The sequence below is a fragment of the Emydura macquarii genome, unplaced genomic scaffold (genome assembly GCF_026122565.2).
Source record: "Emydura macquarii macquarii isolate MOO-44397 ecotype Brisbane River unplaced genomic scaffold, CSIRO-AGI_Emac_v2 contig_2676, whole genome shotgun sequence".
Taxonomy (NCBI): Eukaryota; Metazoa; Chordata; order Testudines; family Chelidae; genus Emydura; species Emydura macquarii.
Genome location: NW_027132813.1, coordinates 3,568,802 through 3,580,304, shown reverse-complemented (window position 1 = coordinate 3,580,304; position 11,503 = coordinate 3,568,802). Strand labels below are relative to the sequence as shown.

The following is an 11,503-nucleotide window of genomic DNA, read 5'->3' as shown; positions in this document are numbered from 1 at the left end:
ACTGATGTGATTGCAGCATTTAAACATGCTGATTTGGGGTTAAGAGTGACTTTAACTTGAATAAGTCACTGAGTGAGAGGGTGAGAAGGCAGGTGAGTGAGTGAACAGGTTAATGAACAGAGAAGTGTGAGGCCAGGCCAGTTGAGTGAATAGGTGGCCACCTCGGCAGGGGGATGAACAAAGGAATGAGTGAGCTGGTGGAAGAGGCAATGAACGTGTGGAAAGCTGCACAACATTTACTGCCTTTACATTTAAGTGAATGGCTTCCAGGGCTGCCCTGGAGACTGCTAACGATCATGAACCCTGTGACAAAAGTGCAGGGATACAAAGGACCCACTCTCACCTTACTGACAGCTGTTTCCCTTTTGCCTGGTGGATTAAGACCCACTCTCTATAACTCTGGTTAGTGGAAATCTGTGTTTAAAAACCTCCGACCCTACTGTATACTCTATTTTGCAAGGGCAGACCCTTCCCTCTCCTAAGAGCTGGGCACCTGCAGTGGGGACTCCCATCCAAACAGTCAGCACCTCGACATCCCTTTTCCTGGCGGTAGCCATGCTGCATCCAGTTCTCCTGTATCCTGTACCCCCTGAACAGGAGCAGGATGCATGAGACCATGCGCTGAACAGTGACCAAGTCTGGAGAAAAGGAAGCAGGGCCTATGGCAGAGATCATTAAAGTGCCTTAGGCACTAGCTGGGTCTGGTTCACCCTGACCTCTTGCAGGCTTTTAAAGTGATTGGAGTGGGGAAGGAAAAGGCTGACAGTATTGTTCAACTGAAGACAAAAGCCAGTGACATTCCTAGATCCCCTTTGAACAGTTTCCATAGTAAGTGTCATAAACATACCTCTCATTCCTCCTCACCTCATTCATTACTGTCAGATCCAGGCCTGCTGTTGTTCCATTTTCTTATTGCTGCTGGCCCCAGGGATTCTGAAGCGTGAGAAATGGAGGGACAGAAAACACTGTTCAGTGGAACAGTACACTGGGAAGGGGCTGTTCATCATTTTCAAAATCACTTTCCTTTCTCACTCTTTAAACTCTCCAGGCCCATGCCTTCTAAAGATACTTAATTATTGAAGAAGAACTCCATTACCCTGGAGTTCTTTGTTAAAGCCTGGGAAGGAGATTCATCACAGCCCTTAAAAGAATCCCCATGGCAGAGCACATTGTGTTATGTTAAAAGTACTTCTGTGGATCTCAGGCTGCTCTGGATACAACAAGAGTTTATTCAGAATGTCTTGGATACCACAGAGGTTGCACAAGATAAAGGCCTTATCCTCTGCTGTTTGTTGGTACAGGAACACAGAAAAAGGAATCCTGGTACATGTGCTATGGGACTGTCCAACAGTCAGGCAGCTGTGGAAAGAAGTGGCCACAAAAGTTAAAAATAGTACTCAGCTTCAGCAGTCAAACCGAAGCTGAAAAGTGTGGCCTTGGTTATTACCTGCTATGCTGGGTTTACCTCCACCACAAAGATTTTGTATCTTGAGAGCTAGAGTGATCACCAAGCGCATGCTTTTACAAAAATGGAGTAAACTTCTGCCTGGAATAGAGCAATGGTATTTGAATATGTCTGAGTTAACCATCAAAGAAAAAATAGCTCATTACTATAGGGAACAATTATATGAATTTGAAGAAATTTGGAACCCATTTCTAGGTAAGTTTGGATAAAAATGTTGAGATGGTTCAAAGTATGCCAGACCTCCATGCCACCTAACCCCTCCTTTTCCTGCCCCATCCCTACTTTGCTTATCTCCCTATTCATATACACTGTCTCCTATTTTATCAGTTACCTCCATCCTAACATGTTATGTCTATGTAGTATTGTCTGGTTTTGTATTGTCTGGTCTTGCAGAACATAATGTTAGTGTGGCAGCAGGAGATTGACTGACTATGCTTTTGACACAGCCAGGAAGTTGAAAGAAATAAGAGTGGAAAGCAACATAAAAACAACTGTACTGGGTCAGACCGATGGTCCATCTAGCCCAGTATCCTATCTTCCAACAGTAGCCAATGCCAGGTGCTTCAGAGGGAATGAATAGAACAGGTAATCATCAAGTGATTCATTGCATTGGCCATTCTAAGCATCTGGCAAACAGCAATCCCTGCCTATCCTGGCTAACAGCCATTGATGGACCTATCCTCCTTGAACTTATCTAGTTCTTTTTTGAACCTCAGTATAGTCTTGGCCTTCACAATATCCTTTGGCAAAGAGTTCCACAAGTTGACTGTGCATTGTGTGAAGAAATACTTCCTTTTGTTCACTTTAAACCTGCTGCTTATTAATTTAATTTGGTGAGCCCTAGTTGTTGTGTTATGAGAAGGAGTAAATAACTCTTCCTTATTTATTTTCTCCCCTCCGGTAATGATTTTATAGACCTCTATCAGATCCGCACTTAGTCAGCTCTTTTCCAAGCTGAAACCTCCTGGTCTTATTAATCTCTCCTCATATGGAAGATTTTCCATATCCCTAATCATTTCTGTTGCCCTTTTCTGTACCCTTTCTAGTTCCAATATATCTTTTGAGATGAGGCAACCAGAGCTGCACACGGTATTCAAGATGTGGGTGTACCATGAATGTATAAAGAGGCAATAAGATATTTTCTGTCTTATCTATTCCTTTCCTAATGATTACCAACATTCTGTTAGCTTTTTTTGACTGCTGCTGCACATTGAGTGGAAGTTTTCAGAGAACTGTCCACAATGACTCCAAGATTTTTTTCTTGAGTGGTAACAGCTAATTTAGACCCCCCATCATTTTATATGTGTTGTTGGGATTATGTTTTCCAGTGTGCATTACTTTGCATTTATCAACTTTAAATTTCATCTGCCATTTTGTTGCACCGTCACCCAGTTTTGTGAGATTCCTTTGTAACTCTTCGCAGTCTGGTTTGTACTTAAGTTTCTCGAGTAGTTTTGTATCGTCTGCAAATTTTGCCACATCACTGTTTACCCCTTTATCCAGATCATTTATGAATATATTGAACAGTACTGGTCCCAGTACGGACTCCTGAGGGACACCACTATTTACCTCTCTCCATTCTGAAAACTGACCTATCTATTGTTTCCCATCTTTTAACCAGTTACTGATCCTGGAAAGGACCTTCCCTCTTATCCCATGACCACTTACTTTGCTCAACAGCCTTAGGAGAGGGACCTTGTCAAAGGCTTTCTGAAAATCTAAGTACACTATATCCACTGGATCACCCTTGTCCACATGTTTGGTGACCTCTTCAAAGAATTCTAGTAGACTGGTGAGTCATGATTTCCCTTTCAAAAGCCATGTTGACTCTTCCCCAACAAATCGTATTCATCTATATGTCTGATAATTCTGTTCTTTACTATAGTTTCAACCAATTTTCCTGGTACTGAAGTTAGGCTTACCAGCCTGTAATTGCTGGGTGGGATAGCCTCTGGAGCATTTTCTAAAAATTGGTGTCACATTAGCTAACCTCCAATCATCTGATACAGAAGCTGATTTAAATGATAGTTACATATCACATATAGTAGTTTTGCAATTTCACATTTGAGTTCCTTCAGAACTCTTGGGTGGATACCATCTGGCCCTAGTGACTTATTGCTGTGTAATTTATCAATTTGTTCCAAAACCTCCTCTATTGACACCTCAATCTGGGACAGTTCCTCAGATTTGTCACCTAAAAAGACAAAGCATTGACAAGTTGTAAAATTACATAGTTCGATACCTCTGTTGGAGATCCCATCATGTGTGCAATATTTGGAAACCGACACAAACTATGTCTTTTACCTTCATGTGCTTTTTGTTTCTTTATGAAAATCAATGAACTAATTCAAAAAATAAATAGAAATGTTTCCTTACCTATTGTTTTTCCTGTCTCATGTGGGCACTCTTGTTTGTTTTGTGGGGTTGTTTATGAGAGTTGAAGCTGCACAGGCAGGTTTGTTATTGTAGGGTAGCTCATAAGCACTCAGGACCCTGATTCATTACCATAAGGTTACTTCTGAGAAGCACATAAAGGTAAATGAGCTGGGTACACTGGTTTGTTAGTGCAGGGTTGCTCTTTAGTGCTGAACTGCACACAGTTTGTTTGCTGTAAGGTTGATTGGGAACACTGGGGTTCCCGCATATGGGTTTATTATTGGTGGGATTGCTCCTGAGTTCTGGGCTGCACACACACAAGCCAGTGATGAATTTGGCCAGAAGCTTGTGAAGCCCATTATTTGGGGTAAATCATGTAGGTTTGTATTCAAACAAACCCCAAAAAAGGTCTGCATCCAGATTTCAAATGCTGGCTTGTAGTGTCTACTACATGAGCCAGGACCTGTCTCCTATTGACCTCAGATAAGAGTGATTGGCAAAAGGGAGTGTGAGTCAGTACACAGGACACTGGGCTGGTAGCTTGTAGACCTGGGCTCTCTTCCCAAGTCTGTCACTGGTCTGTTGTGTGACCTTGAGTAAGCTACTTCACCTCTCTTTCCCTTCCATCCTTGGGCTGTCCTGTCTGTTTAAACTGAAGCTCGGCAGGCAGGAACTGTCTCTAGCTATGTGCATGTGTAAGGGGGCTTCAGTCACTACCATAAAACAAAGAATTAATTCAGCAGTCATGAAACAAAAGGTCATTTGGGAGAGACTAGGGTGGAGCTAGGAAACAGGAGTTACTGCAGGGGGTTGGGAGTGCACTAGGATGTTTGGTGACTGGGGACTAAGGTGAGCTGCTCACTACCAATGAGCAAATCCTCTGGCCACTGTAGCACTGATGGGAATCCCAGCTAGTTCTCCTGGTCTGAAAGAATAGTGGCTACTTTAGAGAGAGAGGGGGGAAATAGAGGGGAATTGCCTGAGCTATAGTCCCCTGCCCTCTTTGAGAGCAACCCAAGAGTAAGCCTACAGACCTCCAGCCAGGAATGGAGTTCAGATTCCAGAGGCTTAATGAGCATACAGGACCCAGAGAAGTGAGGTCCAAACACAACAGGCTGTGGCATGTCCAGCTAGAGGGAGAGCTCTACCACAGCTCTGTGTGTATGCCAATCATTCTTTTCAAGGTAATTTGCCCTCGATTAGTGTTTAACCAATACCCTGAGTACAACTCAGGAACCTGAACGATGTCCAGAGAGTTAAGGAAAATAAGTGATGTTTCCTCATTCCTCTCAAAGTGTGATGAAGAAAGCTCTCTCGTGGTGTGGGTTTTGTTTGTGTTCTCTACACAGAATTCACTCTCCATAGTTTCCATGATGCTAACTCCTGTCACAAACATAGAAGGTTTGTGCGAAAAGGGAAGGCACATTAAAGTACTAATTTACAAATGGACAAGTTCTTGACAGATGGTTCTACCTTCCTGGGTATAACTAGAAAATTAACAATTTGCTTTGAGAGGCAGTATTCTCCTGCTGTGCTTGTTACTTGTGAAACTGGATGTGCCATGGCCACTGATACCACAGGATTGATTAGTGGAGTGTATTTCCTTAGTCCGGGTCTTCAGGGTTTGTAATGGAAGCTACATCTATACTCTGAGCTAGGGGTGTGATTTCTTGGCTCATGTGTACGTCCTTATGGTAGCGCGATGAGAGCTCCCTCAAGTATAAATAGCAGTATAGCTGCAGTAGTGTGGGCAGCAGCAGAGGTAGCGCAGCTGAGCCATGCTGAGCACAGCTTGAGCTACAGACTTGCGCAGTTCATTAGCTGCAGGGAGCATCAGGACTTAATTTAGATTGACATAGCCACGTCCTAGCTAAGCTGACCTAACCACTGGTGTGGAACAGCTAAGTCAGTGATACTGCCGCTCGGGGAGGTGGATTACACCCAGTGACAGAAAAGCCCCTTCTGTCGCTGTAAGAAGCATCTCCACTATAGTGCTATGGCAGGATAGATACAGCGCTGTAGCACCCATAGCATAGATGTGGCCTTTGGCATCTGTGCACATGCCCACTGGCCAAAACATAAGCACCTGTGCGGTAAGGCAGTAACGGACTGGCAGTTTTGAAAATTGCAGGGGTACCTAAATGGTGGGTTTAGGCACTTAGAGGCAGCTGGTTACTTAAATATGCAAGTCATTCATGAAAAGGGGACAACGTCTCCTAAATCACATAGGATACAATTTTCAAAAATATCTTTGTGCCTTACCCAGGAGCCCTCCTACAGCTCTTCACACCTCTGTATATTTCCACTACACAGATACATTGGTCATGTGTGCATGTGCAGCGCAGCCTACTTTAGCCCTATACAAAATGTGCACGTGTAGCATGAGATTTTCAGCGTCATAAGTAGGTCAAATGTAAACGAAATTACACTGGAAAGCTCTTAAGTCAGAAATTTAAGTCAGAAATCCTCAATTATCATCCTGCTAACATTCAACTGTCTACCCCCAAACACTTCAGTTACTAAGCTGATCCCCCCAAAACTTTGCCACTAAAGATTTTGTTTATTACAGGAAGGGGTGTTTGTTTTTTTTGTTTTCCAGTCATCCCATGCTCAAAAAGAGTGCACCTGTTTTTTTCAAATTTTCAAAAAAAAGTTCACTTTGGGGCAAAGACCAAAACTGGATGATTGTATTATGCATGGTAAAAGTTTCAGAACACTACTAGTGTGTGAAAACAGGGGTTTAGATTGGAAACAGTTATGCAGCCTTCGTCATAGGAGTTGGAGTCTATTCTCACAGTGCAATGTATTGACCACAGAAAACATTAGCTTATACGGACCTTCCAATTCATAGGGTCCTCCCTGGATAAGTCATATGGTGATCTCCAAAATGTGGAGAATGAGATCTATAAATGGGCTCTGCTTACATTCACAACTACCAGTTATATAACCCATAATCAGAAGTTCTGGTGCCTACAGTGAGTATTGCTTCCTGATATGAGGTGAACAGCTCAGTTATTTTTTCACCTGATAATAGGTGAGTTTGGAAGCTTGCACTGGAAATGCTGATAACATCAAGACAAATAAATCATTTGCCAGCAAAGCAAAGTACAGCTTGGGCTGAGTGGGTTCTTGTTATCCATTGAATTGTTTCATCTAATAAAAGGAGCAAAGCTCAATGATTTAAGGCAGCACAGAAACTCACCAAACACCCCTTTTGTCTGAGAAGTGCATGTCGATCTGGCTGCCAAACTGTGGCAAGTGGATGTAATATGTGGCAGTGACTGGGCTACACTCAACATTTAGATTGACCTAGCCATAGCTATCTATACTGAAAAGATAATGTTATGGCGCTCGGGTGTGAAAAATCCACCCCTTCTAAGCCACACAGTTAAGCTGACCTAACTCCTGGTATAGACAGCGCTAGGTCAATGGAAGAACTCTTCTGTCTACCTGCTACCACCTCTCAGAGAGGTGGATCCAACTACACCAGTGGGAGAACCCCTCCCATCGCTGTAATGAATGTCTACACTGAAGCACTACAGCCATACGTCACTCAGAGCTGTAAAAATTTTGCACCCTATGTGCTGTAGAGCTAGTACACACTTAAAACTTACAGCGGCACAGCTTTACTAATATAGCTGTGCTATTGTCAGAGCGCTTGTGTAGCCACAGTATGTCGACAGGAGAGAGCTCTCCTGCCAACATAATAAAATCACATAAATGAGCAGTGGTAGCTATGTCAGCGGGAGAGCATCTCCTGTCAACATAGCGCTGTCTGCACTCGCGCTATGCCAACAAAACTTATGTTGCCCAGGGGTATGGTTTCTTCCCACACCCCTCAGTGGCAAAAGTTTTGCTGGCATAAGTGCTGGTGTAGACAAGGACGTAGTTAGCTGTATCCCCAGTGGGAGTTAGGTTAACCTAAGTTGACAGAAGAATTCTTCCATTGACCTAGCTACTGCCTCCTGAGGGGGTGGATTTACTACAGCGATGGAAAATCCCCTTCCATCAGTGTAGCAAGAGTCCATGCTACAGCGGCACAACTGCAGTACCACAGTCTACAGTGTAGACATAACCTCAGACTATGAGAGCTGCAGGTGATACAAGAGGTTTTCAAGCTGCTCTTGACCATATAAGGAGATCAGCACTAGAGAAAGCTGCTAGAGAGGTAAAGCCTGTCACTTTAGCAGACTGAAAGAGCTCTTTTTGTACCCGCCTAGATATAAATTAGCCAATAGTCCAGAAAGGCTATAAGCAATCCTATTGGACATTAAAGGTATGTCTGCACTACCGCCGTTACAGTTTTGGTGCTGCAGCTGTGTCTATGTAGTGCTGTAATATAGTTGTGTCTACATCAGTGGAAAGGTATTTCTGTCAGTGTAGGTAATCTGCCTCTCCAAGGGGTAGTAGTTAGGTCAAACTAACTCTGATGCTCAGGGCATGAAATTTTTCACAACCCTGAGCAACGTAGCTCAGTCGACCTAAACTTTAAGAGTAGACAAGGCCTAGATTGTACACTGTCTGGGACGGGGACTGTCTGTCTGAAAAGCACTGCATAGCACAGTGAGGGCCTGATCCTTGACTGGGGTTCCTAGGCATTACTGTAATGTAAATAATAAGGAAAACCAACATGCAGCTCAAAACCTGTTTGTTCCATACAAAGAAACTATGTTAAGAGACTATTAAGGCTTCTGGTTTGTAACAGTCAGCTACCCATTAGTGCAGGGTAATTTTATAAGATAATTACCAAAGTTATCAGAAGCCAGTTTCCAGGAGACTTGTGACATTCTTGCTATCTTGGTAGGGGACCAGGATAATTAACAGGCTCCTACCCCTAGAATTTTTTTATTTTTAGCTGCAGATTATCACCTTTTTAACAATATTTTAAAAATAACTTCAGGAAAGATCAAATCACACATCATTTTAACAGTTAGGAGCGCCAAGCTGTTTTCTTGTTTAGCAAAACTATGCCAGTTTGGAAGCCTTGCTGTCTAGATGAGCTCTTTTATTTCTCGATATTCCAATCTCTAAAAAAAGACTTGCAATTACCATACAGCAAAGCATCCATTTGTAGATGTTCTTGTTCCATTCGACATCTGGAAAGTATTTACCTTTTGGATTTTCAACAGGATTAATACATTGGGCACACACAAGTTATGCTAATATAGACCCTGAATTTAAAGCCAGGTCTATTGGTTCACAGGCAAAGGCCTAGCTTGCTAGCCTACATTGCTAGCTAATCAACCCTTCTGTTTGTAAGATTTTCCATCTGAAAATGGGGCTAGTAATAACATTTTGCCCTGTTATTGGAACTTTTGCCCTTTTAGGTCTTAAAGTACCGGGCAAGTGTGTGTGTACGTGCGTGTGCGCTCATGCGAGGGGAATCCTATTTTACACCACTACACTCATAAATATGAAGCAGCTTTTCTGAGGAGCTAGTGGATGAGTCATTAGTCTGTTACAACAGAAGGTTGGGTTCTCTTCCCAACTCCATCACAGATGGTTCATATGACTTTAGCTAGGTCATGATTAGGACCTGATTTTTTTTCAGAAGTGTTGAGCAACTACACTACTGGCTGAAATCAATGGGGAGCTGTGGGTGCTCTGCAGTGGTGGATAAACACACATGCCCACAGGACCTTGCCTAGGGGCCCCAGCCAATTTGGGAGCTCTCAGCAGGAATGCTGGAACCTCAGAAGGGGGGGCATGAGGCTCACCTGCTCCATAGCCCCCTACTCCTCCTCTTCTTTCATCAAGGCTTTGCCCCCTGGCCAGACCGAAAGCTGGAGCCAGGCAATGGTAAGAGTTGCCTAGGGAGTCAAGGCCCCTCCACCTGCCCTAGGGTGGCTCAGAGCCGCCCTTGGCCCATGTCCCTCCCCCCAGGGTGCACTGCCAGGGCAGGTGGAGGATCTAGGCCTCCCCAGGCAGCTCTACCATGATCCATCTCCAGCGTCTGGTTTGGCCAAGGGGCAGGGCCTTGGGGCAAACGGGGGCATGGCCACAGAGATGGACTGGGCCTTGTGGCTGGTGCACTTTGCAGCAGGGGTGTCTTATCAGCTCCCCTGCCGTGAAGCACAGCCCCTCCCAGTGCTGCTCCACACCTGCCTAAGGCTTGCGGTTTGGGGGGTCAACGCAGCCCTCTGCCCCCCCCAAGCTACACTCATGTTAAGTAGGTGGGCATGGGTTTTTAATGGGATGTGAGTGACCCAAATGCTCTTAATCCACCTCTGGAGCACTGCAAATCAGAGAGCTAGGCCCAGATTTTTAAAGATATTTAGCAGTTGCTCCATGGAGCATTTTGGCCTAAGGCCCCGCTATATAAAGATAGTTTGTTGTCGCCGTGCTCAGTGTGGCAACACCTGACTGAGTGAGGATCTTAACTCTCATCTTGAGAGCAAAAATCCCAAATGCCTAAATCCCCTGTAAAATGATATTTAAGTTCCTAAATCAACTAGGCATAGTGCTGAGTGCAGCAATGCTTACATACCTTTAAATATCTGGGCTTTGAACACTTATGGCCAGACTTTAAGGTATTTAGGTGCCTACTGGTACTTTCAAAAGCACCCAGGCAATGAGAATTAGGTGCCTGTCTGTATTTTCAAGCATCAAAATACCTCTAAAAATTGGAGCCTACTCCCTCTTGACTTTTAGATAGCTAAATCCCACTCACTCACTTAGAGCCAATTTGTTAAAGCTATATACCCACCTAAACATTGAGATAGGCACCTCGTTGGGTCTTCAAAAGTGCCTAGGTACCTAATTTGAAATCAAGCACCATTACGCTCCTGTCTGCATCTTTAAATGCCTTTTTTTAAATATCTGGATCTTAGGCTTTGCAACATTGCGTGGAGCAATGCCTAAATACCTTTAGAGTTCTGGGCCTTAGCCGCTCTGATGCAGTTACCCTCTCTGTAAAATGGGATGGGTGATATTTGATTACCTATCTCCTTGGGGAGGGCTGTGACAGTTCACCAAGGTGTTCAGGAAGGGCAGAGAAATAGGGATACTGGAAGAGGTGAGGACTTCCAAGCTCTGTGCCTAATCCCATGGGACAAGGGGTCAGTTTGAGAGGGAGTATCCCTTTCCCCCAGATCTTGCTTCTCATTCTCACATATAGGCCTAGTCTACCTTCATTCAGCTCAACTAAGCCTCCTGAGTTAAACACCACTCTCCCCCACTGTCCTTCTCATCCTACACATAGCTTGCTTTTTGGAGATTAAAATGTAGTCATCCTCCCTGATTTCCCTCCCTCCTCACAGATAAATATTCTTCCCCAGTGTGGTATGGTATGGTTCCTTTCTTCTACCTGTCCGTCTGGGCACTAATATCATGCTTATTGTCATGGTAACTTCTTCTCCATGGTAAACTAGAACATACTACATTTCAGGAGATGAAAAAGGCCATCTGGACTCACAATGAGCCCTACTCACTTTTGGTAGAACCAAATCTATTTACTCCCATCTCTCTCAATCCCCTGTTCCTTTTCCAGGGACAAACCTGAGGCTCTTTGATTGCAAGATGTGCCCCCAGGGGAACTATACCTATTTCCTAAGGATGCTGTGGTGTTTTCCTACCACTTCCCATCCCCCAGGACTAAATAATCTCAAGTGAAAAGTCTGCTGTGCTGGAAGTGCTGTCGTCCACCTACTGCAGTGGAACTGT

At 44.0% G+C, this 11,503-nt stretch overlaps 1 long non-coding RNA gene across 1 annotated transcript; it reads left to right on the top strand.

Moving 5' to 3' along the window:
- The first annotated feature begins 287 nt into the window (after positions 1-287).
- LOC137164473 (uncharacterized) lies at positions 288-1,391 on the top strand. The gene is made up of 2 exons (XR_010923044.1): positions 288-402; positions 1,302-1,391. It is a non-coding gene; the product is annotated as an uncharacterized lncRNA (long non-coding RNA).
- The last annotated feature ends 10,112 nt before the right edge of the window (positions 1,392-11,503 follow it).